This window comes from Panthera tigris, chromosome A3 (assembly GCF_018350195.1).
Source record: "Panthera tigris isolate Pti1 chromosome A3, P.tigris_Pti1_mat1.1, whole genome shotgun sequence".
NCBI lineage: Eukaryota > Metazoa > Chordata > Mammalia > Carnivora > Felidae > Panthera > Panthera tigris.
In genome coordinates this window covers 94,704,579-94,728,935 of record NC_056662.1, presented here as the reverse complement: position 1 = coordinate 94,728,935, position 24,357 = coordinate 94,704,579, and the positions used below count along the sequence as shown (strand labels likewise).

The 24,357-nt window shown below is 40.4% G+C and overlaps 1 protein-coding gene and 1 long non-coding RNA gene across 11 annotated transcripts in view; one reads left to right on the top strand and one right to left on the bottom strand.

Moving 5' to 3' along the window:
• Nucleotides 1-24,357, bottom strand: part of CTNNA2 (catenin alpha 2) — a 1,097,491-nt gene that overhangs the window by 651,486 nt on the left and 421,648 nt on the right. The window lies entirely within an intron of this gene.
• On the top strand, nucleotides 1,901-17,943 carry LOC122237365. Its single transcript, XR_006215838.1, has 3 exons — nucleotides 1,901-1,983; nucleotides 16,251-16,432; nucleotides 17,874-17,943. It is a non-coding gene; the product is annotated as an uncharacterized LOC122237365 (long non-coding RNA).

Below are 24,357 nucleotides of genomic sequence, written 5' to 3'. Positions count from 1 at the left end.
TTTCTGACCATCAGAGATAGAAATAGGTTCAAATCACTGATGGGGAACAAAACCCCTACAAAGGAAATGGGAAAAGTCAAAGATGTCCGATAGTAAGAGATATCCTGATAAATAGTTAGGGCAGGGTTCTTCTTCCAACCTTGACTCAAAAAATACATGCCACACAAATACACACCCAAAACGTATGCTCTGGCTACCTTAGCATCATCATTAAGAAATGAATACAAATAAATTCGCTGCAATAAAAACAATCCTCTTCAAGAAGAAAAAAAAAATGAGTCCCAATGGTATAAACCTTACCCTACATGAACTTCAAGGAAGATCTGTTCAAATGGAACAGAGAATCAAAGGGAACTTGGCATTACTCAGTTTGGGTGAGTAATCACTGCCTCACACTATTATTTCAGTTGGGGACTCCTTGCATTAATCTCTTCTTCCCCCAGCACTCACCCAAGGATGAACACCCAACAGGTACTCAGTAAAGACCCATAGATGAATTGAACCAGGGCAGGGAAGGACACAATTCCCTCTGGCTAGGTAATTTTTTGTATCATAGAATAGCAAAGATTGAGTCTAAAAGTGCAGAAAATTAAAAAGGAACAAACAAATCTATGAAAATATAATTATTGTTAATATCTTTAAAGGAGGGCTATATTTTAAGTTTCTAACAGAGAAAAACTTATATTTTCCCCCAAAAAGTGTTAATATGTTTGTATTATTAATAGTGGCAATGCACATAGTTAACATTTTTTTTGACATTAGAACAAAAATATTTTCTACAAGGATACACGGACTCCCAATCCAAGTTTCTAGTAAATATAGTAATGCTAAAAATAGAGACATCTAGATGGTACTATTGGCATTTGGACTAAACAATCCTGGGGCTGCCCTATTCACTGCAGCATGTTCAGCAGCGTCCCTGATCTCTACCCACAGGATGTTGGGAATGCTCTGACTCCCTCAGTTTTGAGAACCAAAAATGCTTCCAAATATTGCCAAATGTCCCTCAGGGTGCAAAATCATCCCTAAGTCTAGACAGTAAGTCTATCTCATATTCAACAAGAGTGAAGAGTGTGTGTGTGTGTGTGTGTGTGTGTGTGTGTGTGTGAAGGCATGCACATCATCCATGCAGTTGTAGATCAGATAAATTAGGGAGAAGCCATCCCCGATTATTTAATCAGAGCCTTCCAGTAATAAAATTCTGCGAAATATTTCTTTAAGTATATCCAGAACTTTTGAGCGCCAACTCCTCTGCTGTGTCCATTAGAAAGCCAAAACCACAGAGCAGACAGAAAAACCAGCAACCCTACAATAGATCAGCATAGGATTCAGTGTATAATTATGAGAACAAGCCTCATATTTAAGATCAGTTGGTCCAGTGCAAGGGAGGAAGGTACAGCATAGCAAATTCACCACAGAGCTTTAAGGCTTTACCCCTTTTCCTTCAAGAGGGCAAGTGTGTCTTTTCTCCTCTGTGCTGCCCTTGCTTCCCGCAGGGTGGGATGAACCAGCCAAATACACTACACCTGCAAGAGAACACCTTCCCCACAGCAAAAGAACAGCAGACTCGTTTGCAGTATACATCACCTTTTGGAATAATTCACCAAACCTTAAAACTTTATTATCTATGAACACAGAATGATACACTTCTCAGGGTCAATGGGAGGTTAAAATGTAAACCTTGTTGAAACTGCTTGATACAATAGCACTTAATAAATGCTTATGAAATCTCAAATGTATACAACCAATAACCAAATGATAACTAAAAGTGTCAATCCACTGGCAAAGCAATTCTTGCACTTACACGGATGAAAAGTCTCAAGGAGGAACTTCAGCTGCCAGCCTCAACTGCCAGCCTCAACTGCCAGCCAGAGGAAGTGCAAGCTCTCCTGGGGCGGGGACAAAACCTACTCACATCTCAACAAGGAGGAAGTGCATCTGAGACACCAACTTCTGTGTATGTGATTGTGACTCAGCTCTAAGGTACAGATGTCTGTGGCTTAATTCCTATTTGCTCACGTCCATCTCTTGTTCAATTGGCCTGGATTTCTTCTTGTAACTTAGTGAGGAACAGTAAGCAAGTATCTTTGTTATACCAGATAGGTGTTAATCGTCTAAGAATCATCACAGAACATCCTCGCAGTTGAAAATGACTTACAGAGTTTCCCTCGCATACATCTGCAGAGTGAAAAATGGTATAGTAACTCAGAATGATGCTAATTGTGAAGAAAAGCTGAAGAGCAGATTCCAGTAGGATGATACTGGGGCTGGTTCGAAGTCAGGGTCTAATCACTTTATTACCTGAGGCAAATCATTTCTTATTTATTTCTTTCTCTATCTCACAAAGGGCGTTGTAAAGATAGGAAAAGAAGACCTCTCCTACAACCCTTCTCATTTACTCTGTTCCTAGGCTCACTAGCTGTCTTGTTTTGCTGAACTCATTGGGCCTCAGGGCCGTTGCGTTTGCTATTCCCTCTGCCTAGCCTGATGTGTCTTCCTCCAGATATCTGCAAGAAAAGTCACCCCAGTGATGACTTTTGGAGCTGCCCTAAAAATCTTAACCCTGGCCCTGACACCTTTATGTTAGTTTGATTCTCCCTACTGCTGGCCCACCCCTGGCTCAGTTTCCTCTCCTTAGCATTTTTACTATATTGCACTGTATATGTTTGTGTCTTACATTTTTTATTATTGTCTCCCACACTAAAATAGAAGCTCCCCACTGAACGCCATTCTGTTCAGCTTTTTCCTGAATGAATGTCCGGCACATAGTAGGCTTTCAGTTAAAGTCTGTTCAGAAATACACATAAATGTGAGTCTAATAACATTAAGCAGAAAAAAAATTATAATGCCCTCTAACTTCAAACCATCATTTGGTTATGAATTGTGCAGAGGAATAATGCTGAAGGTTGAAGATGAAGAATTTTATTTAACAATGGTCAGATTGAGATCCGGTTAAAGAAATTATTTTGGTGGTAGGAGTAGATGCGCCAAGCTCCAGCATTATGGTCAAGTTTTATGTCTGAAGTCACAAAACACATGGTGCCTGAAATAAGAATGAGTTCATCCTCCTCTCTAATCTCTGAGAATTAGCTGTAAATCTATTTGCTTCTTCGGGGCCATCAGCATTTCTTGGTCGTCTTCTGTAAGCACTGGGCTCTATCTTTAGCTCTTATTCTCATAGTTTATCTTGACAGGTTTCTATTATTACCCCCATTTTACAGATCATTAAACTGAGGCTAAAATAAAGAAATCTGGTCAAATACATTTCCAGAGGGGATGGAGCTCTCTCTTTTCCACTGATCTTCACATGAGTAAATTCCACTTCTCTTGTTAGCCAGCTCAGATATAGATATAGATATATAGATATATAGATATAGATATATAGGTATAGATATAGATATATATATAGATATAGATATAGATATAGATATAGATATAGATATAGATATAGATATAGATAGATAGATATTTTTTCCCCCAATAAATCTCTTCTGCCACATTGTCACTGTCTGGCCTAAAGAAACTTACTTCATCTGTGTGACTGACCATTCAGTTTGCTCCTCTACATGGAAGTGATAACAACACCATTGCTGGCAAATACTCAAAACATAGTAGCTCTTGGTATCTCCTGACCTCTCTGCCAACTCTCAGCATTTCCTCAAGGTCACCTTCACTTCAGGAGACACCTGCGAATTCCAGCCGACACACCTGCCCTGCTTTTCATGTGCAGTCTAAAGATAATGCTAGTCTCAACCACTGATTTCAATCGGAATAGAAAAAAAAATAGAGAAAGAGATTAAAATATCTGAATTTGAAAGAAAATGCCAAAAACCATCAGAAGGACAGTAATCTTTTTAGCATTACATGGAAAGGAAAACAGAGAATTTATTTCAGGACAATTTAGGGGGAAAAAAAGATGTTTTTATCTTTTTCTTTTGAATGAAGTTGCCACGTGGCCTCTCATTCCCTCTCAATGGAAATTTGAAATGGGAAAGGTGCCCAAATAATTTTAGATCAATCATGAGTTCATACGGTTTTGACATCATAACTCTTGTCATGTTACCATGCCAACAGGCAGTGAGGAGCTAAAAGCTTTCCAAAGATATGGAAATTATGGGCTTAGATGCGATTCGGTTCTCCGTGGGGTGAACACTAACAATATCGCCAACTATAAATAACAAGGATTGCCATGACACCCTCTCACCCACTCCCCTTGGTTCCTTCAATAAGCACTGAAAATATGTGATCTATTTTAGAAACAAAACCTGAAGATCCATTCCCTAAGTGAATGCCCTGTATGTAATAAAAAGTTACGTGACTCTTTATTGTTGCTCTCAGAACAAACCCCCACGTTAATCTAGACACCCCACATCTCTCATTCCACGTGTAACCTAACCCCAGCATATCCAATTCCTATCCCTTCATGTGCACCTAGGGGCAAGGGTGTGTGTGTGCTCGAGTACTGTCTCCCTTAATTATGAAAAGCAGGCAAGCTCGAGTGCCTCAAACAAAAGGCACTTGTCCCAGAAATTACGATGGAGTGTAGTCTGGTCATTCGTCGCTTTTAAAACTACCTACAGAATGAATGTGCCCAACTGTCCGTGTGTTTATACTCACCACCCCTGCTTGCCAGTTTAATTGCTTTTGTTTGGTTTTGGTTTCTGGTTGAACTTCCGGCATATCAGGTACCACTACAGGGCCGAAGCCTAATCTGTATCTTCTCTGTGTTGATTACTGCGGTGAATAGATAGGAACAAAATGTGTATGTCCTTCATGGATTCTCTGATGATAGCAAAAAACAATGAAAAAATGTTGTCTTTTTAAGGTAGACTATTAACTTTGAACCACTTCTGTGAACCATGCCTACTAGGATCCATGCCCTTTCCGAGGCTCCTCCCTTGAAGCTGGCCAGCCCTGTGACCTGTTTTAACCAAAGAATGCTTTGCAAGCCATGCTGGGCCAGTCTGGAGGGTAAGCCTTACAAAGACAAGGCATTTTCTGCCTTTGTGTTGAGAAAAGTCCAACCTAGCTCTGAATAGAGGCCACATGGAGGACCACTGAGATCTCCAACCAAAAGCCCCAGCTGAGGAGTAAGCCAATAGCCACAGCCAACTTGCTAGCCATGGAGGTGTGGCCACAACAGAACTGACCTCAGGGCCCAGTGGAGCTGCCCCAGCTGTTACACAAATGAGCCGTCCCTGCCAAGCCCTGTCCAAACTGCAGAATTGTGAACAAAGACATAACATGTTGGTTGTTTTATACCACACAGCTTGGGGACGGCTTGTTCCACATCACTATGGGATCATAAATACTACATATTTATTAAGGAAGTATAGGATAACCCTTCAGGCAGGCCAACCCGAGTTTAAATCCCTCTAACTTCCCTTTCATGTGATTCAGGACAGTATACTAAAGCCCCATTTCCACATCTGAAAACGAGGGAAAACAATAATATCAGATTCATCAAGGTTGAAAGAATAAGGAGTTGTGTACAGGCACTCACACACACGTATACACACATGTGAGCAGGGGAGGAGGAGAGAGAGGGAGAGAGAGAATCCCAAGCAGGGTCCCCATTGCCATCACAGAGCCCAAAGAGGGGCTCCATTCCTTGACCCTGTGATCATGACCTGAGCCAAAATCAAGAGTAAGACACTAAACTGACTAATCCACCCAGGCACCCGAGAAAGTATATTTCTGAGTGGAAGGTTAAGAGAGGAGCTATCTGACTATGCCTGTACATTTGTTTCTGAATTTACAAAACATGCCAGACCAAGGAATAGAGGAGTCAATGTCATGTCTGTCATCCTTATTAGTCAGTCTTAAATCAACAGATAATAATGGGTTAAAGAACCCAGCATGGAACTGCTCAAACTCCTCTGCATTGTAGATCTTTCCAAACAGAAGAAAGTCAGTGTTTCCAGCTCCAATTTCAGTTGGACTACAGGAGTAATTTTTTGTGTATGTCCTTGCTAAATTGATAGGATCCAGGAATCAGGCCAGCAAGTTCCACGAAGGCATGTATCTTGGAAAGAAATAATGTTGTTAAATCACCTCAAGTTTCCCCCCCCCCCACTCTGGGTGGAGATTGCCACCACATTCTCAGGTCCCCCCTCCATGTGTGACTTTCCATTCTTTTTTTTTTTTTTTTAATGTTTACACCTAGATATCACATTTAGCTTTCATCAGAGGATGAAAGCGTGTCAAATTGTTTTCCTCACAGTTATTCACTGGAGACCTCAATCCTCTGGTATGGCCTGCCACCTATTATTATTGTATCTGTTTCCTGACAGAATACAATTCCTAGGGAAACCCTCCCAGTTGCCAATGTAAGGTGGTGAGGTACTTAACATAGACGAGGTGAATCCAACAATCAGTGGGGAAACAGTTTTCCATGTGGGCAAAGCGTGCAGCCCAGTAGATGGTAGCAATGTCCACCCCAGTCTATTCCAGGGCACAACAGGCGACATCAAGGGGCTGAGTTTATAAACTAACATACAGTAAGTACCTTAGAAAATCAGAAGGAAGATAGGCACTTGAATACAATAAGCATAGATAGAATTTCTTCCCCAAGGCATTTTTTAAAATTTTTTTAACGTTTATTTATTTTTGAGACAGAGACAGAGCATGAACGGGGGAGGGGCAGAGAGAGAGGGAGACACAGAATCGGAAGCAGGCTCCAGGCTCTGAGCCATCAGCCCAGAGCCCGACGCGGGGCTCAAACTCACGGACCGCGAGATCGTGACCTGAGTCGAAGACAGACGCTTAACCGACTGAGCCACCCAGGTGCCCCCCCAAGGCATTTTTGAAAAGACCGAGGTTCGAGCAGACTCCCAGCAGAGGAATGGAAAGGCACCCGGGATCTAGGAGGACATCCATGACATATTTGTGAGGCCTGTGGGTTGTCTGGGAAGCCTTTCCTCTTGCGTTCCCTCACTGCCCTCATCCCATTTCCTGCAGTCACCCTTTCCACGTGAATTTTCTGATCTCTAGGCTGCTCTTCTCAGAAGCTACTCATTCCCCACACCCTAAGAAAGGACCTAGTTCATGAGGGCCTAGCCTCTTGCTGCTCCTAGGAATATGTACCTATCTGCTGTAGAAACCCAAACCTTACATAACTTCCATGGAAGTAATAGAATATCACCCACTTTCACAGGTGGCGGGACGCTGCTTTGGTCTCTTTCAAATCAGACCATCTAGTAAGTTATTTCTACTATGACACTAATTCTTGCTCATGCCAGATAAATGCGCTCATTTGTCAATAAAACCACATTTTTGGCATGCTGTATAATCTCAGAAACCACAAAGCCAGACAATATCTTGCACTGAATTTTAAAATGTGAAAAGCTATTCCATTTGAGTTGATTGTACACAGAGATGAATACCGTACTTTCAAAATCATTGGCCCAGAGTGAAAGGAAAAGCAACCAGAGACAGGCAGAGGGGGGAAGAGAGCACAGACAGGTGGGCTCCAGAGAGTTCTGGAGTCCCTATATCACAGGGCTGAGGCTCTCAGCTAGAGAATCAAGACTATCCTTATCTGCCCCTAGGTGGGCTCCTTAACCTTCCATTCCCAGGTAATTTACTCATGGTCTTCTCTCAGTTTATTTGGAAGCATTTCTGTCTGGAATAAGGACTTGATAAAGAGGATGAAAGGAACCTGCCATTTATTTTTGGCCCCTTTCTTTTGATAGCTTTATTCAAAAGGAGTAGATGGAAGGACAGTCCCCTCTTCAGCCACTTTCTCATGCAAAGTGCTTAGTGAATTAGTTTACTCATGGAAAAAAATGCATATAATGTGCTGTCCTCAAATTTCAAAATAATTATTTTAGGGGCAGGGGGCTTACTAAACAGGCATGAGGGTTGGCTTAGTTTGTTGTCCCCCAAAATACTGAGCTCCCACCATGGCCAGTTACTTAATACATGTACACCTTCTTGTTCACATCAGAATTTTGCTTTTTTGTTAATTTAGTGGCTTAAACTGAATTTAGCATTTTTTGGTGAGGTATAAGAAAGCCAAGTCATTCGACTTGGTCCCTGAAGTCAACAGTCTGAACTTCACAAGCAGTTCTGTCACTTAATAGATAGCGTGACCATGGGCAGACTATTTAACCTCCCCGAGCCTACCTCATCATCAGTAAAATAAGGATAACCACAGTACCTGTCTCCAAGGGCTATTAAGAGTATAAATCTGATGATGCTCAACCCTTTCTGTAACACACAAAAAGCACCTAAAAATGTCAGTTATTATTATTATTATTATATAAAACACTGACAAATGTAAAATCGGAAGAGCATTCTTTTTTCAGAAAGAGTTTTTCATCTTAAAAGATTTGTTTAAAAAGGAAACCAAGGTTACCTTCTGCTATTTGATAGAGAACCTGTTTCAGGAAGACAAAGGCAGAAAATGATTTTTCTTAGAAGTAACGGAGAAGTAGATCAGGGACATGATGATATATGGCTCTTAGTAACTTAGTGACCAATCACCAGACATGCTTCCCAGGAAGGGATCAGTAGCATTGTAGAACTGACCTTGCCAGGCTACCAGGGAAGAGGAAGTGGGTCTTTGGCAGGAATCAACTGCTGAAAAGGACTAAGAGAAACAGAAGTATGGATCCCAAATATTTTCAAGGGAAAAGACAGTGCAATACAGATAAATCCCAGGCAGGGAAGAAACATCCAGTTCCACTCAGACTGTGTAGTGACACTGTAAGAAGGTGAAATGCAAGGGAGTTATTCGAGTAGGGGAGTGATAAATGGCTACTTTGTGAGATCCAGGCAGGAACAAGATTTAGGGATAAATGCAGGTCCTATTTGCCTTGGGAGGGCTAATTGGAAACAAAGCTGGCAGATTTTTGTTTCAAGGGAAAGATCTAGCCAAGTGAAAAGCACCCAGGATTTGGGAGGGTGGGGACACAACAGACAGAGGGAGAATTCAACCAGAAATGCAGAATTTATTCCATATGCTCCAAGCCCAATTTGGGGGATATTTGGAAAGCTGCTGTTCAACTGTGTCAAATAAAGTTGACAGGCTCATAGTCTTCTGACCTCAACTCTCTAGGTTAGAGTAAGTCATTGTTTTTCCAAAATCCCAGCCACAAGTAAGGCAGGGGAATGTGACATGCTTTGAGGCTGGGCTGTGGGTAGTCCTAAGGAGAGATGGGGCAGCTAGAAGATCACTAATGCAATCTGGAATAGAACTGAGCGAAGGAAAGGATTCAAAGTCTAAAAAAAAAGAATGAATATGCCATACAAATACTGAAATTTCAAGTTCCTAAAAAGACAAATACAAACACATGATAGGACTAAGGTAAAGATAGTTAATCAGCAGATATAATGGAATTTTTGACACTTAGATTTTTATTTTCTTTGAATATGTCTTTACTTTGCATTATTTTCATTTAAAACTATATATTCATGGGGCACCTGGGTGGCTTGGTTAAGCATACAACCCTTGATTTCAGCTCTACACCCCCATCATTCCAAAACCCCAACAATATGAATAAAATGTTTTGTTTTGTTTTTTTTAAATTAAGGTGAATCTCATATAACATAAAAGTCACTATTTTAAAGTGGACAATCCAGGGGCATTTAGTGCATTCACTATGTTGTACAAGTGAGATAAGAAAGCTGAAGGGACTTCATTTTGGATCAGCTGCTACAAGTCAAGAAGGTATGAGAAGGATCTGTGGCAAGGCAGAGTTCATTGATGCTGTGAAAAGAGCAATTTCTATGGAGCTGCAAGGACTAAAATAATTTTTTCTTTCTTTCTCCCTTTCCTTCCTTATTTCTTTCCTTCTTTCCATGAACACAGGTATGTTATTTTTCTGAGGACTGTTGGGGTTAATAATGCAGGTGTAAAGATTCCAACTACACTGTGTATATAAGGTATAAGTAAAGAGAACATAACCACCAAGTGCTAGCAAAATAAATACCCGGTCTAGAAAAGGGAATAAGATACATGCCCTTTTGAACATGGCCTGAAACCTTAATACATGATTTGAAAATAATTCACTACCAAAAAATAATTAATGGGCTACAAATGCCTCTTTTGGATATGAAAAATAATAAATAGCAATGTGCCTAGAATTCCTTAGGGAAGAAAAAAGTCTACACTTACATTATTCCATTACCCATCACCATGAATTCTTTCATTGCTAGATGTTTCCAGATACCAAGACCTTCATTATTAAAACTTAGAAGTCAGTTTCAATAGACAACATGTATTAAGAACACCTCCCATAAATTATTCTCCCAATAGTGTAAAGCCATTACTTAAGAATACAGTCAGGTTCAATGTGTCAAATCCTTTTGGTAAAGTCCAGATAAAATATTGATTTGAAATTGTGGAAAATGTTTTAGACTTGTAATCATGGGAGAAATCTTACCCACATAGTCCATGTAACATTCTCTAGGGATTTCTGAGTATTTTGAAATTTAGTAATTTAGCATATGTCAAGGCATGCTAAATATCACACAGCCTAGCAGAAAAAGGCATCATTTCACAACCAATGTCATTCAGCTTGAGCTCTCTTTTAGTGGGTGCCCTCCCCCAATGCGTTACAGGGAATGCTTGTCACTTACATGCCATAAAATCCTGAGCAGGCAGGCAAATGAAAATGACTTCTCAAAGAGTGACTTGAACAGAGGAAAAAAAAAAAATCTTAGAATTAACAATGCTTTGAAATGCCATTCAAGTGCAGGGATTTGATTCTTCCAATTTCTAAAAAGCCATACTTAAATGGAGTTTTATTTACAGTCAAGTATCCTCTGCCACTTGGTAAGGATTGAAGGTCAAAGGCTCCCTTTCCACCAACACGTAAGATGTTAGACTGAGTCACTTGTTTTAGATTAAAGAGTCTGGGAAAAAGAGCTCTTCAGTCATTATATAGGTTTCACACGTGGGGTGTGCACCTTTCCTCAGACTGTTCAGGTACAAGGAAGGGGAGGGGCACCTGGGTGGCTCAGTTGGGTAAGTATCCAACTTCTGCTCAGGTCATGATCTCACGGTTTGTGGGTTCGAGCCCCAGGCTGACAGCTCACAGCCTGGAGCCTGCTTCAGATTCTGTGTCTCCCTCTCTCTACCCCTCCCCCACTCATTCTCATTCTCTGTCTCTGTCTCTCTCTCTCTCTCTCTCTCTCAAATAAATACAACATAAAATAAATTTTGAAAAAAAGAAAGGGGAGAGAAAAGGCTGGTGGGGTGAGGGGGATGATGTCCAGTTTGAACAAGATGATCCGGTACCAAATCAGTCGGTATGGCAACACTATTTGTTATCTCAACACGTTTCCCTAGAAACTCGCATTGTTTATCCTGTTGTCTCATCCGGAAAATTACCTTAACATTCTCAAATTCATTCTTTAGCAGAAAGTCATGGAATAAGTCACATCTTCTTTCACAAACCAGAACCCACAAAAATGTGGATTACTAGAGCAAAAGGAAGCTTCTGGTGACATTTTCAAAGAAAACCTTTGTATACATTTTTTTTTCTCATGAGTTGTTAAAAGGGGGGAGAAACTAATATACTTTATTAAATACATTTTTTTTCACATCTGAATTTGAATATTGGCTCTGCCATTAATACATTTAAGCAATAATGTAAAGACCTTGGGTAAGTGCCCATGAGCCCCGGTTGTCTCATCTGAAAAATGAGATAATAATACCCATGCCTCAGGGTTATTGTATGGACTGGATGAAATAACTATGAGATGCTGGCAGGTGGAACAGGGTCAGGATATGTTAATTTTCTCTCCTCTTCAGTAAATCGACCTTATTTAAATGAGAAAAGGACAGAAAACAAGAGAAAATCAGGAGGTGGGATTTCTGAAATTAATCAAATGGCCCTGCGAGTATTCTAGGCCATATTCGGCCTGCAGCATGTACAGTCTTAAATCTGGTGGCTCCTGGAACACTTAGGATACTTTCCATTGGTTTGATGGTAAATTCTACTCCATTCAAAGGCTGTTCCCACCTTCCTGGAATCACCAGCAATATGAAAGGTGTAAATAGTCATAGCTCTAGACAGATACATAAATAGAAACATGACTAGACATCAGTCAGGAATATTAGTGCTACTTGCCCGCTGATCAAATTTCCAATGGTCCCCCTGGCAGGGAGTTGCTGTGCTTTGTTATATCATTTAGATCATTTCTATGGGCTAAGGTAAGATGCGTTTAGCACTGAATCGCAAGAGAAGCAGACGTTTTGCGGCAAGGTAATTCGCTGTCCCCCTTTTTTGTTGGGATGATGTGTTTGGACTGGCAGGTGTGGTATATATCCTGGGGGCCACCTCACAGCCATGGCTATTTCCTCTGGCAGCAGAGACAGTGCTGCCAGATGGCCATTAAAATGACCTTCTAAAGGAAGGCTGGCAAAAGGCAGCTGGGTTCCGAGTAGCAGGACAGCCATGAGTAACTGACACAGGCTATTTAGAACTCAGTGTTGAGATACATTCTTCGGTTTGACAAAGAGAGCTGCAATCAACTAGTGATGTCTGGCAGTGGTGCTAAAATGGGAGGGAATGGCCCAAGTGCATCGTATTTGTCCTCCCTGGTTCGGGGACCCTCTGGGATAGACTGTGGTCCTTGAATTAGTCCTCTTTCAGCACCACCCCAGCCTAATGTGAAGATGTGCACAGCTGGTATGCTGTGTGTGGACAGCACTTCACCTGCACAAGACTGGTGATCATACAATAGAAATGAACACATCTATGCTTTAGGAAAAATGTGGGGCTATGGGGCATCTGACTTCCAAAATTAAACTGGACGCTGTCAAATATTCATTTAGAACACAAGCTTTTAGGCACTATGTGTGACCTATAAAACCTGCACAACATTAATTCACTTCAAGAGAAGGTACCCTTCTACATCCAGCCCCTGTGTGTACCAGCACAATCTGCTTCACATCTATTAGACTACAAGAGGGTCCTAGCAAATGGAACTTAGTCATTCTTTGACCCTACTCCTTGCCATAACAGCTGGTTTTCAATGATGTTGAGTATGAATAAGGCAGTTAATAAGAAACATGAAATACCTAAAACTAAAGAGAAAAACCGAGTCTCTGGTTACTAACCAGTTAATGCATCTTGAGGTTTAATAAACAGGAAAAAAATGACAAAAATACAGTCAATCTGAATCTAGATTCCAGAAAGAAAGAAAGAAAGAAAGAAAGAAAGAAAGAAAGAAAAAGAACAAGAAAGAAATTGATAGACAGATGGAGCTATGGAAGAAAGCTACTTGTCTAGGATCTGGCTTTGATCTAAGGCCTCAGTGGCTTCAGAATTGCCTTTTTTTTTTTTTACAGAAACAGACCAAGAGTGAATTACTGTGAGTTTACCTCCACTCTAATCCCACCAGGCATGAGAAAACACTTGCAGGTACCTTTAAAGTACAGTTGCTGAGATTCCAGGTCAGTTATCTGGACTAAGCAAAAAACTTTCTAATTGGTCAGGCATCCTCCTATTCTAATCCTTTCTGGGTCAATTCACAAAAATGGAAATGGGGCAGCTTTCTGGTAGACCTTGCCTACACATTCCCTGACTTGCATATTGTTCTCAAGCTCTTGCCACTGAAAGAAATCTCACTTTGCCTGGATGGATCAGGAAAATGTTGATGCTCCTCTCTTACACTTGATTGGTAATGGGGAGCCATGCCTCAGGCCTTGACTGGCCCAGTGCTGGGGGCTACAAAGAACAGGGTTGTGCTGGGACCAGACCAAGGTAACATGACTGATGGTTCACATGCCGAGGGTTTGCACAGGTCAGTGCCCAGCAGAGTAGAAGCTCAGAAAACTCCAGTCTGTCACACAATAGCAAGGAGTACTTTGGTGAGCCTGCAGCTCCTCCTCTTGAAAAAAAAAAAAAAAAAAAAAAAAAAAAAAAAAAAAAAAAAAAAAAAAAAAAACCCAAAACCTTTGCTATTTTAAAGGTAATAGATTTGGGGATTTGCAAAGAGAAATTCTTTTTTTCTTATTCTCTTTACTCTGAATTTGAAATCTTTGATCCACAACTTAATTCATACAAGGAAAAATCTAAGTTCTACAAGAGACATGGTGTTGTTTTTCCATTTCTAAAGATCCTCATTTGGAGGCCACCGTGGGCATGTAAAGGTCATGGCATCACCCAGTGATTACTGAACTGGGAGCTCCTGCAGATATATGCTTGTCCTTCAGTGCACAGCACGCTGTGATTCACCCTCACAGGCCAGCAGCACGACTTACGCTACTCAGAGTTCAAAGCCAAGTCTTTGCTTATCGCTCCAGTCAAACAATTTCATTTCTATCAGTTGGTGGTTGTACTTCAGATTTTATGGATCCAATGGGTCTAGTGAAATTTTATTACCCTGCAGTACAACAAGAAGAAAAAAAGCTCTGGGGGAAAAAAATCGATATAATGTTTAAGGTCTTTGTTACCTTTATAACCTCCAGTGTTCTTTTACATATAAACTAATAAATCAACCTTTTAACGGAAGATGCATTCTTCAGTGCTTGCTCAATACTAGGTGCTAAGTCCGATCATAAAAACTATCAAGAAGTAGCTAATGGTTTTGTACCTGAACAAGCACAGTTAAAGCAGAATCAATAGCAGGACAAGGATATTGTTTGCAGGTGTTTTCTCCTGCTTAACACATGGTAATCAGTTGTTACCAAATGAAGGTAACAACTTTCAAAACATTAGAGGACTTTTATAAGCTATATTGTCTTTGCCTGAATTTGCAAATGCATGTAATTTAGATTAAACAGTTCAAACAGGAAATTCCTTGGTATTGGCCACTTCTCAACTGCGAGAGAGATGTACTCATTGTAACTTTACAGTTGAGTCAGCAGAACTGCAAGACAATCTTTCCCCCAACCTTCAAGGGAATGGCTTTTTCTGATGTCATGATCTTGGAAATATGACTTGAGTAGATTTTCTCTAGTGGATTCTAAGCAGCGGCTATGAAGATGTTAAGTATTAGAATAAAACTAAAATTAAATTCTTCTACTCGTTTCAGTGATAAATATATCTTTTCTCATAAACCTCTTTGGCCTGGAACACCCTGAGGATTGGTAGTCTAAACTCAGAACCTTTTCAACATGAATTAGCATCATGTAGCCAGTTTGAATATTCTGCATTAAATTAAATTAAATGAGAAACAGGTTTGGGAAAGCAGTTCACCTATTTATTATGAACAGAACTTTATAGCTCACTATATAACATGGTAAGTACCATTCAGTGGCTAAGACAAATTGATATGGATCCCATTTCAACCAAGTGCTGAGAAGAAAATACAAGGCTTTCTCTGCAAGGAGAAAATATGATCCATCAAAAAGAGCAAATCTCAATGCTCCTGCTTGTGTAAATGGCTTAGAAGAGGACCTAAGACCCTAATGTCCAAGAGGAAGAAGCAAAGTCAAGGGTTATCATTACTATACTATTAACAAGGTGGCTAATTGTTTACTTGATGAACACTAATAAATGGACTTGTTTCTCCAGTTCCCAAAGGATTATCCCTTTCAGGAGTCCTGCGTTTCCACACAGAGGCGAAGCATAAAAAATGGCTTAAGACAAATTCACTTTAGTCACTGAAATAGAAGATGCGAAAGCCCAATAAATTCATGACAATTTTTCTTTCTCCTCTCTGCATAGATTCTCAGGCTGCACAGTATGGCCACAATGAGGAGACTGAGACTTGGATTTTAAAATATTCCCACTTGTGTTCCAAATCTGTCTTTAGCCTATTTTCTTATCAAATCTTTAGAGTATTACTAGAATGGTAAATAGGAAGGGAGGTATGTGTGCCATTTGTTTCTAAGTATGCTTCTGATGTTAACAGAAAAAAAACAACAACAGTTATTTAACAAATCTGGCCTGAGAGTCTAGTGGACAAGAGAAATGAATAGTAGCTAGATAATGATACAGTTGGGTAGGATCACAAATGGTTAATGGGAGACAACTACCGATGCCCAATCTCTAAACTTAAAAAAAAATCTCTGAACTTTTTCCAAGGTCCTGACATGGTCAACATCTGCATTGGCAACATGGTTAGATGGCTGAACAAATTTATGAATGAATAAATCTTGTGCCTATATGTAATGCACTAGCTAATGGAAACATAACTGGGGATATTCTCAACATCTTGAAATGATGAGACAAATCCTAGGAAAATAAAGGGAAAAATATCAATGTTCCACCCAAGAGTATTTGTTTTCTAAATAACAAATTACCACAAACTCAGTGGCCTAAAACAACTTAAATTTATGATTCTTCCAGTCTACAGGTCAAAAGTTTAACAAGGGTGTCCCCAGACGAAAATCAAGGTGTCAGCAGACCATCATTCCTTTCTGGAGGCTCTAGGGGAGAATTTGTTTGTTTGCCTTTTCCAGCTTGTAGATGCCCTCCATGTCACTTGGCTCATGGCCCCCCTCTTGCATCTTCAAAGCCAGCAAGAGCAAGTGAGTACTCTCATCACATCACTTTGATCCCCACCCTTCTATCTCCCTCATCTACTCTTGAGGACCACTGTGATTAAACTGAGCCCATCCAGACAATCTCCCCAACTCAAGGTCCTTAAATGAAATCCATCTGTGATGTCTCTTGTAACAAGGTGACATATTCACAGGTTCTGGGGATTAGCATGTGGACATCTTTGGGGAGAGTCATTATTCTGCCTATCATGCAAGCTTAAAAAGAAAAAAAAAGCTGAAGAAAGGTGGCTGGAAAAGAGAAAATGTTGGTGGGAAACAAAACAAACAAACAAAACAAACAGGTTAACTACTGTGAGGTGAGATGGTAATCTGGAATATTTAGTTCTGAACATTACAGTGAAAGAGAAACAATCTTGAACCAGAATGTGTTCAAAAGAGTGACCAGAATGGAGGGGACATTTACCGTCTTTACCATCAAGGCATATGAATAACATTTAAAGCAATTCACACTGATTAATTCAGAGAAAAGAAGGTCCGGGTGCAAATGCCATGTTTTTCAAGGCTCTGAGGAACTGTCAGAGGTTGTATTTACTCCTTAACATGAGGGGACAGATCAGCTTTAACAGAATTTAGGAAGGAGCAAATTTAAGCTAAAAATAATAACAATGGAAGCCATAGGAAAAATGGATGGATGTTTAGGGCAGTAAAACTGAAAACTAACATTTGTATTACATTAGAATTTATAAAATGCTTTCATATACTATTTCATTTGAACTTCTCAAAAGACCTGGGAGAGACCTAGGATAGCTACTCAGATGAGGTAGGGTCCTGGCAGGAACAAGAAATCCAATGCAGGTGGTTCATTCATTTTGATAAAGGGATGGTGGACAGACAGGCAAGAGCAGGGTGAAGGGAAATAAGAAGGGACACTGAGCTTCTCAGAGACTGCAACAGCAGGAAGGGCATGTCCTTTTTCTTCTAGACCTTAAGAAGCAGGGGAAGAGAGAACTTGACAGGAGCCAGGTAAGAGAGTTGTTGACAGGGCACACCAGGAAATTGTAGACAGGGAAGGATGTAGCCACCACAGGGAGCCCAGAGCAGTCAGACAACAGTGAAGACATGCACTGCCCTGTCTCCCATGACCTCTTCCATTGGCCCAACCTAACAGGATGCTGGTAAGCAAGAGGCATTGAAGATCCTTTCTGAAGGGGTCAGCCTTCTAGGGCACAGAGTGGGACAGATAATGGTAGAGAATGGAGAAGGTAGAAGAGAGGACGTTGAATGGCAATGACCTGTGCCATGCTACTGTACGTCTTTTAACACATGAAGATATCAGGACTTAGCAAAGGAAAATTATTTCCTTAGAGTCTCACAGTAGAAGGCATACTTCAGGGCCAGAACTCAAATCTTGATTTGCACTCATCAGATGCTAAGCATTCCCCTGACAGTACATCACCTCCCTTCTCAGGGGCTTCCCTATCACTGGCAGTTTTGGAGGAGGAACCGGAGATGTTGACAAGGATGCGTGTTTGCAGTAAGTGGTCCACCGTTTCTGTATACACACCTCTGATTCTTCCGCACACATCGCCCCTCATTCTACCTACGTGATTTTCAACACTGCAGAAAACACATGTAAATGAAAACTGTTCAAGATTCTGCAGACTCTCTGGATAAGGCAATGCATTACCCACTCTGTCTTTATAATATCTATCTCTATCTGTCTGCCCTACCACGCAGTAGGGTGGCCGGGAAATATTCAGAGGGTTACATTGAAAAGAGATGAGATTTCCAGAGTAGTTTTGTCGTTTCAGAAAAATGGACTCAACATGCGTCACCACTTTTAAAACATAATGTTAATGAATTTTCTGTTCAATAATCAATCCCTAGAAGTTAGCAATAATTACAAAATAGTCTTTCCTGTCTCTTTTGCCCAAACCATCAAATAAAGTACTTTATCTTACATAAGATACAGCTCTTAGAAATTGCAGGAAAGTACTCCCCTCTTCTCAAAGTCCATTTTCCCATCACTTTCAGTATATAATTATAGGATGTTCTCTTTAAACATAAATAAAGTCCCAAGGTATAAGATCACTTTTATAACAGTGCCAATTCCTAAGTAGACTGCCAAAAGGAAATATTTTGTGTGAGACTAAAATATAAGTCGTGAAACATAAATGTAAACTAATTAGGGCAGAAGTGACATCACAAGCCAAATTTTCTGGAGTCTCAGGGCTTAAAACAGATAAAAGTCAACTTCTCTGGATGAGTAGGAATGGAAGGAATAGAGAGCCACACATTCAACCTGTCTCTAGGCCCTTGTGACAGCTCTTGTTTCACAGAGTGAAATCACTGTGCCTAGTTTTTATATTCAGTCACCAGTGCAGAACTATCTAGCACTTTGAGTATAAATAGGAATTGCATATCTCCTGTTATTCTGGCAAACTGGTGAGGGTGGATCAAATGTGTGATCCAAAAGGAGAAAGCAGGGACACCCAGGTGGCTCAGTTGGTTAAGTGTCTGACTTCGGCTCAGGTCAGGATCTCGTGGTTTGTGGGTTCGAGCCCCGCATCAGGCTCTGTGCTAACAGCTCAGAGCCCGGAGCCTGCCTTGGATTCTGTGTCTCCCTCTCTCTCTGCTCCTCCCCCACTCACACTCTGTCTCTCTCTCTCTCTCTAAAAATGAATAACATTAATTTTTTTTTCAAAGGGAGAGAAGTATCCTAACTTCCCAACAGAAGCCTGGTATGCAGGCATCAGCCCGTGACCTCCACTCTCAGCAGATAGCTGATGGACTCATTAACTCCTAATAGAGAGCAGCCTTGTGTGAGAGCGCATGAGACGTCCCCTGGGGCCCCCAGAAGCACTTGCAGGCATAGCGCAGGGAGCTGAAATGTTGAGAGATCAGGTGTGAGCAGACTCAGCTGCACTTCAATTATTCCTATTCCTGTTGTCTTCTCTAGCCTCTGATTGGTGGAATCTGGATACAAGTATCATGAAGCACACTGGACTAAATAGAAGGTCATGCCCTCCCTCTCTTTCAAGATCTTTCCTAGGGAACAAAAGCATCGTATGAAACTCCCCTTGGCTGTTCTGACTTTATCTGACTTCTAAAGTTTAACATATTAAACTACATTATGGGAGGTCTTGAAACACAACTGAGGGAAGATAGCAAGGTTGGGGAGGGGAGGTAATTTTACCAAGGCGCTGAGATATGAACATGCGGAGATGTGAATATTTAATACCGTTCCCTGCCTTGCAAACTCTGCCAAAGTAAAACCTCTCAAATATCCATGGGCAAATGTGTGCTTTCAACGGATACTCTAAGGGCAACTTCTACTTTGGAATGAAGTGATGTCCAAGAAATTATGACTAATATAGGTTTGAAGCAGCATTCATAGAAACAACCAGACATTTTTTTTTTTTGGTTTTGTTTGAAGAGAGAGGCATTTCTTCTGAAGTTGATATACCAACTCTGAAACAGATTTCAGGTTAAATATATCAAAAATTTTCACTCTCATGAATCATGTATGTTCCCTGAATAACAATGATAGTGAATAGAGAAAACCCACAGGTTCAAATAAAAAGAAGATGGTTGAAAACTTGGTTTATTCTTTGCATTTTTGCATAATTATCGCAGACCTTTAGACCCACTCAGAATTTATGGGACAAGTATGCATGGCATAGTTGATCTAAAAGTTTTCCTTTTGTTAAAATTTAATTGCCTCTTGAAACTTGCAGTGAAATAACACATAAAAGTAAAGTTTACGGAGCCTAGTTATGCTCTTTGAAGAGTTTAGATCTAATTATGTAGGAGAAAATTGTAACAATCAGGTGAGGTTGATGGCTTTACAGATCAGAAGACCTTGATTTCTTTTTTTAATGTTTATTCATTTTTGAGAGAGTGAGATAGAGTGAGCAGGAAAAGGGCAGAGAGGGAAGGAGACAAAAAATCTGAAACAGGCTCCAGGCTGTGAGCTGTCAGCACAGAGCCCACTGAAGGACTCAAACTCAGGAGCTGTGAGACCATGACCTGAGCCAAAATCAGGTGCTTAACTGAGTGACCCAGGTGCCCCCAGAAGACTTTTATATGATAGCTGCATCTGTCACCCGTAAGAATGAAGAAGAAGGATGACAGGAGCGAGTCAAGAAAAGAATGGATTTCTGATCAGTAGTTTGGAGTGTGAGAGCTGAATATTCCTTCTTTATCATGTGACTGAAGGTTAGTCATGTTCTTTTCCTGGTTCAATTATGAATTGGTACATATTCTACTACTTCATTAGGCTCTGGGAGAATAAAAATGGATATATAAAACATAGGATACTAGACCTTAGTTTAACTACCTGAATAAAAAAATTCATAAGCATTGAGTTTGTAACCAATGTTGAAAAAACAACTGGTAACATGTTTTTGACAGTTCCGTTCATGCCAAACCATCCACATATCACAGCAACCCAAAGAGGTACTTTCCATAATTGTCTTATTTCACAGATAAGGAACCTGGGGCCAAGTTCACACGGCAATCAGGTGAAGAAGCCATGATCCTGAAACAGGCATCAGATCACAGGATCCACATCCCTACTCAGTAACTGATCCTGCCCCAGAAACTGCACTTCCTGATTGAAAAAGTTCATGTACAAAGGTGAAGTTTTGACCACATCCCTGTGTCAGCTTTCCTTGTGGAGATCACAAAGTAAACAGTACAGGTGAAAATCAAGTACAGGTAGTTTGGGGGGCAAGAAAAGAGGTAGAGAAGTCAAAGAAACTGGCTGCTGCTTCACAGGGACAGGGCTATGAAGTCCAAGTCACAAACTGTCATAATTATCTTTGTGCCTCTCTTGTCTGGAATGGGGAAAAGGCAGAGTGTTCAAGTTATGTCCTTAGAGTGAAAATTATTCAAATTATTTTTTAAGTTGTTATTTATTTTGAGAGAGAGAGAGAGAGAGAAGGGAGGGGCAGAGAGAGAGGACAGCATGAGAATCCCAAGCAGGCTCCACACTGCTAGCTCTAAGCCTGATATGGGGCTCCAACTCACTCACTCGGAGACCATGACCTGAGCTGAGGTCGGACGCTTAACCCACTGAGCCACCCAGGCTCACGTTTTCAAAGGCAGTGAAGGATATGGTTTCAGGGAGAGGCACCAAATGTACCAGTGAAAAGTGAGAGCCTTGTCTTTCAGTAGAGGCTGAGGATAAGCCCATGAGATGGGTGACATTTGAGAAGGACTTTGAATGCAAGTGGGGACTAAATGTCAGAAGGGCCCAGCATGCCTAAAAAAGCCAAACCCTGCGTCCTGTATTAACAGAAACTCTGAAGAAAAGGGACAGCATTTTTTAGGACTTTGATTTCACAGGCCTACATCCTGAGTCATCTCACACACATACACACACTCTTACCATCATCAGAAAGACTTTAATAAGAATTTCAGTTCTTCATGAGTGTGCAGTAGAAATGACACTAGAAAGGATACAAATGATACATAGCTTCAAACATAAAGTCTAAAGCAGGGGCCAGCAAAGTGTCTCTGTATGGGACCAGACAATAAATACTTTAATCTTTGTGGAACATACAGTCTCTGTCGTTGCTACTCATTTCTGTTCTTGTAGTCAGAAAGCAGGCACAGACGACATATAAAATTTCATTTACAAAAACATGCGCTGGGCCATAGTTTACTGGCCATGTTCTCAAGTTTCACATAATAAGAAGCAACACCAACTACTGTCCTCAGAACACTCCCAGGGTAGAATTCAATTTTGCTGTTATATGAATGCTCTTTTGTTTCCAGCTAGAAAAAGAAAGTCAACACAACAATGCCTCTCATAAAACCTTTTCCTCTTTTCTTATAACAGCTTTATTGTGATGTAATTTATACAACATAAAATTCACTGGGTTGAAGTGCTCAATTCAGTGTTTTTTCGGTTTTGTTTTGTTTTTTTGTATATTCACAGAGTTGTACAACCCTTACTGCTGCTTTTCACTTCCTTTTGTGATGATAATCATTCAACAGGTATTTCTTGAGTATCTACCTTCTGCCTGTCCCTGCAAGGTTATTGTTGTTCTTCTTTTGTTTCACTTTGCTTGGGGGAGGGCAAGTCTAGGGAATAGTGCATAATGCGAGAAATAAAAGACAGGAAATGCCTGAAGCAATCAACTGAGGATATAAGAAAATAAGCAATGGGAATGCTGAGTTAGGCACAGCAGAGAAGGGTGGGATGGAGGTTCCTAACGATTTGGTGCCTAGACCTTGAGATAGAACCTGGATTTGGATGGATGATATGCAGGAGCAATGAACAGTGGATTCCAGGTTAAATGCAAAGTAACAAGCAAAGGCCAAGTGATGACAATACGTGTGGCCTATGATATGAGCTGCTGTGACCCATCTCTCAGTGGGGACATACCCACAGCTACAAATGCAGTTGTCTAAGGAAGGTGGAGCTTAGGAAACTGAATTTAGGGCTGACAGCATTGGCATCAATATTTTTAGGGGCTAAGGATCCTGAGCCTCCTGGGAAGGCAAAAAATTTCATTCAAAGACTGTTTTGGGAAGACTGTCTGATACCTGTGGGTAAAAGAAGTTTGGATGGAGAAACCTATAAACCTTTTAGACGTTGACTTTTACTGAGAGAGTAAACGTAATTATTGCACACAGATTACTACAGGCTGTACACTGGACTCATCTGAACATTTTTGAGGGTAGGGTTCCAACATCTGTATTTTTTTTTAAGTTTATTTATTTATTTTGAGAGAGACAGTGTGAGAGCGGCAGGGGCAGAGAGAGAGAGAGAGAGAGAGAGAAGAGAGAGAGAATCCCAAGCAGGCTCCACACTTCCAGTGCAGAGCCCAATTTGGGACTTGAACCCACGAACCATAAGATCACGACCTGAGCTGAAACCAAAAGTTGGACACTTAACCCACTGAACCACCCAGGCACCGCCTCCCCCAACATTTATAGTTTTAATAAGCTCCATAAATGATTCTAATATGCAGCTAAGAACTATCATTTTAAGGGAATGGATAGGAGACTTTACATTGTTTTTTAAATTATAGTAACGTCCATGATTTTCTGCCTCTTTTTCTGGAAAACACCCATTAATTAAATCAGAATCCCGTAGAAATTCTTTGATGGTTTGGATGGAGTAGCAAATAAAGAATGAAGATCTTAAAGGCAAATGAGTTGGATAAAGTATATAGCATGTTTTAGTAATCTCTTAGAATACCTCCATAAAATAAATCCTTAAACCCAAGCATGTTTTAGACATTTCAAAATTCAGACTTAGGCTACAAAACACAGTGCTTGCACTGTGTCGCATGCACTGTGCAGCCCAAACACCTGTGTATGTGGGGTAAATGTTAATATATTCTGTCAACAACAGATTACCTTACATGGCTAAATTACTCAATGCCGTTATCTGTACCAGCCATCTGTAAACCTAATCCCCTTTGTGTTCTAAAATCCCAAGTGCCTGCTACACTATTTTTATTTTACATTCCTGCATAAATCTGTTAAGCTCAATATGTTACCGCAAATTCTCAAAAATCAAAGGCAATCTGCTGGCCTATAAAACACTGGTTACTGAAAATCGAAGGGTAGCAATTCAAGTAAACAATCTTTACAGGGACAGGGCTCAACCACATGCTAACTGAACCCCTTAGTCAAGGCCTGCCGTAAAATCAGATATATTCTTTCGATACACAGTGCGGGCTTGAACCCATTCATGTATTTCATATCTAATAAAAATCTGAACAGTTGGCCTGATTAGATTTTAAGTGATGCAAATTTGAAAATCAAATAGGCAAACTCCCTTTAGACTCATCTATTTAGACCATAATTGTAAAGAACTACAAATTACATTTACCACACTATTGAATTCCCCAAAGATTCAATATGAAATTTACAGAAAGGGACAAATATTTGCAGGTGTGTTTTTTTGTTCATAATGAATACAATTTTCTCTC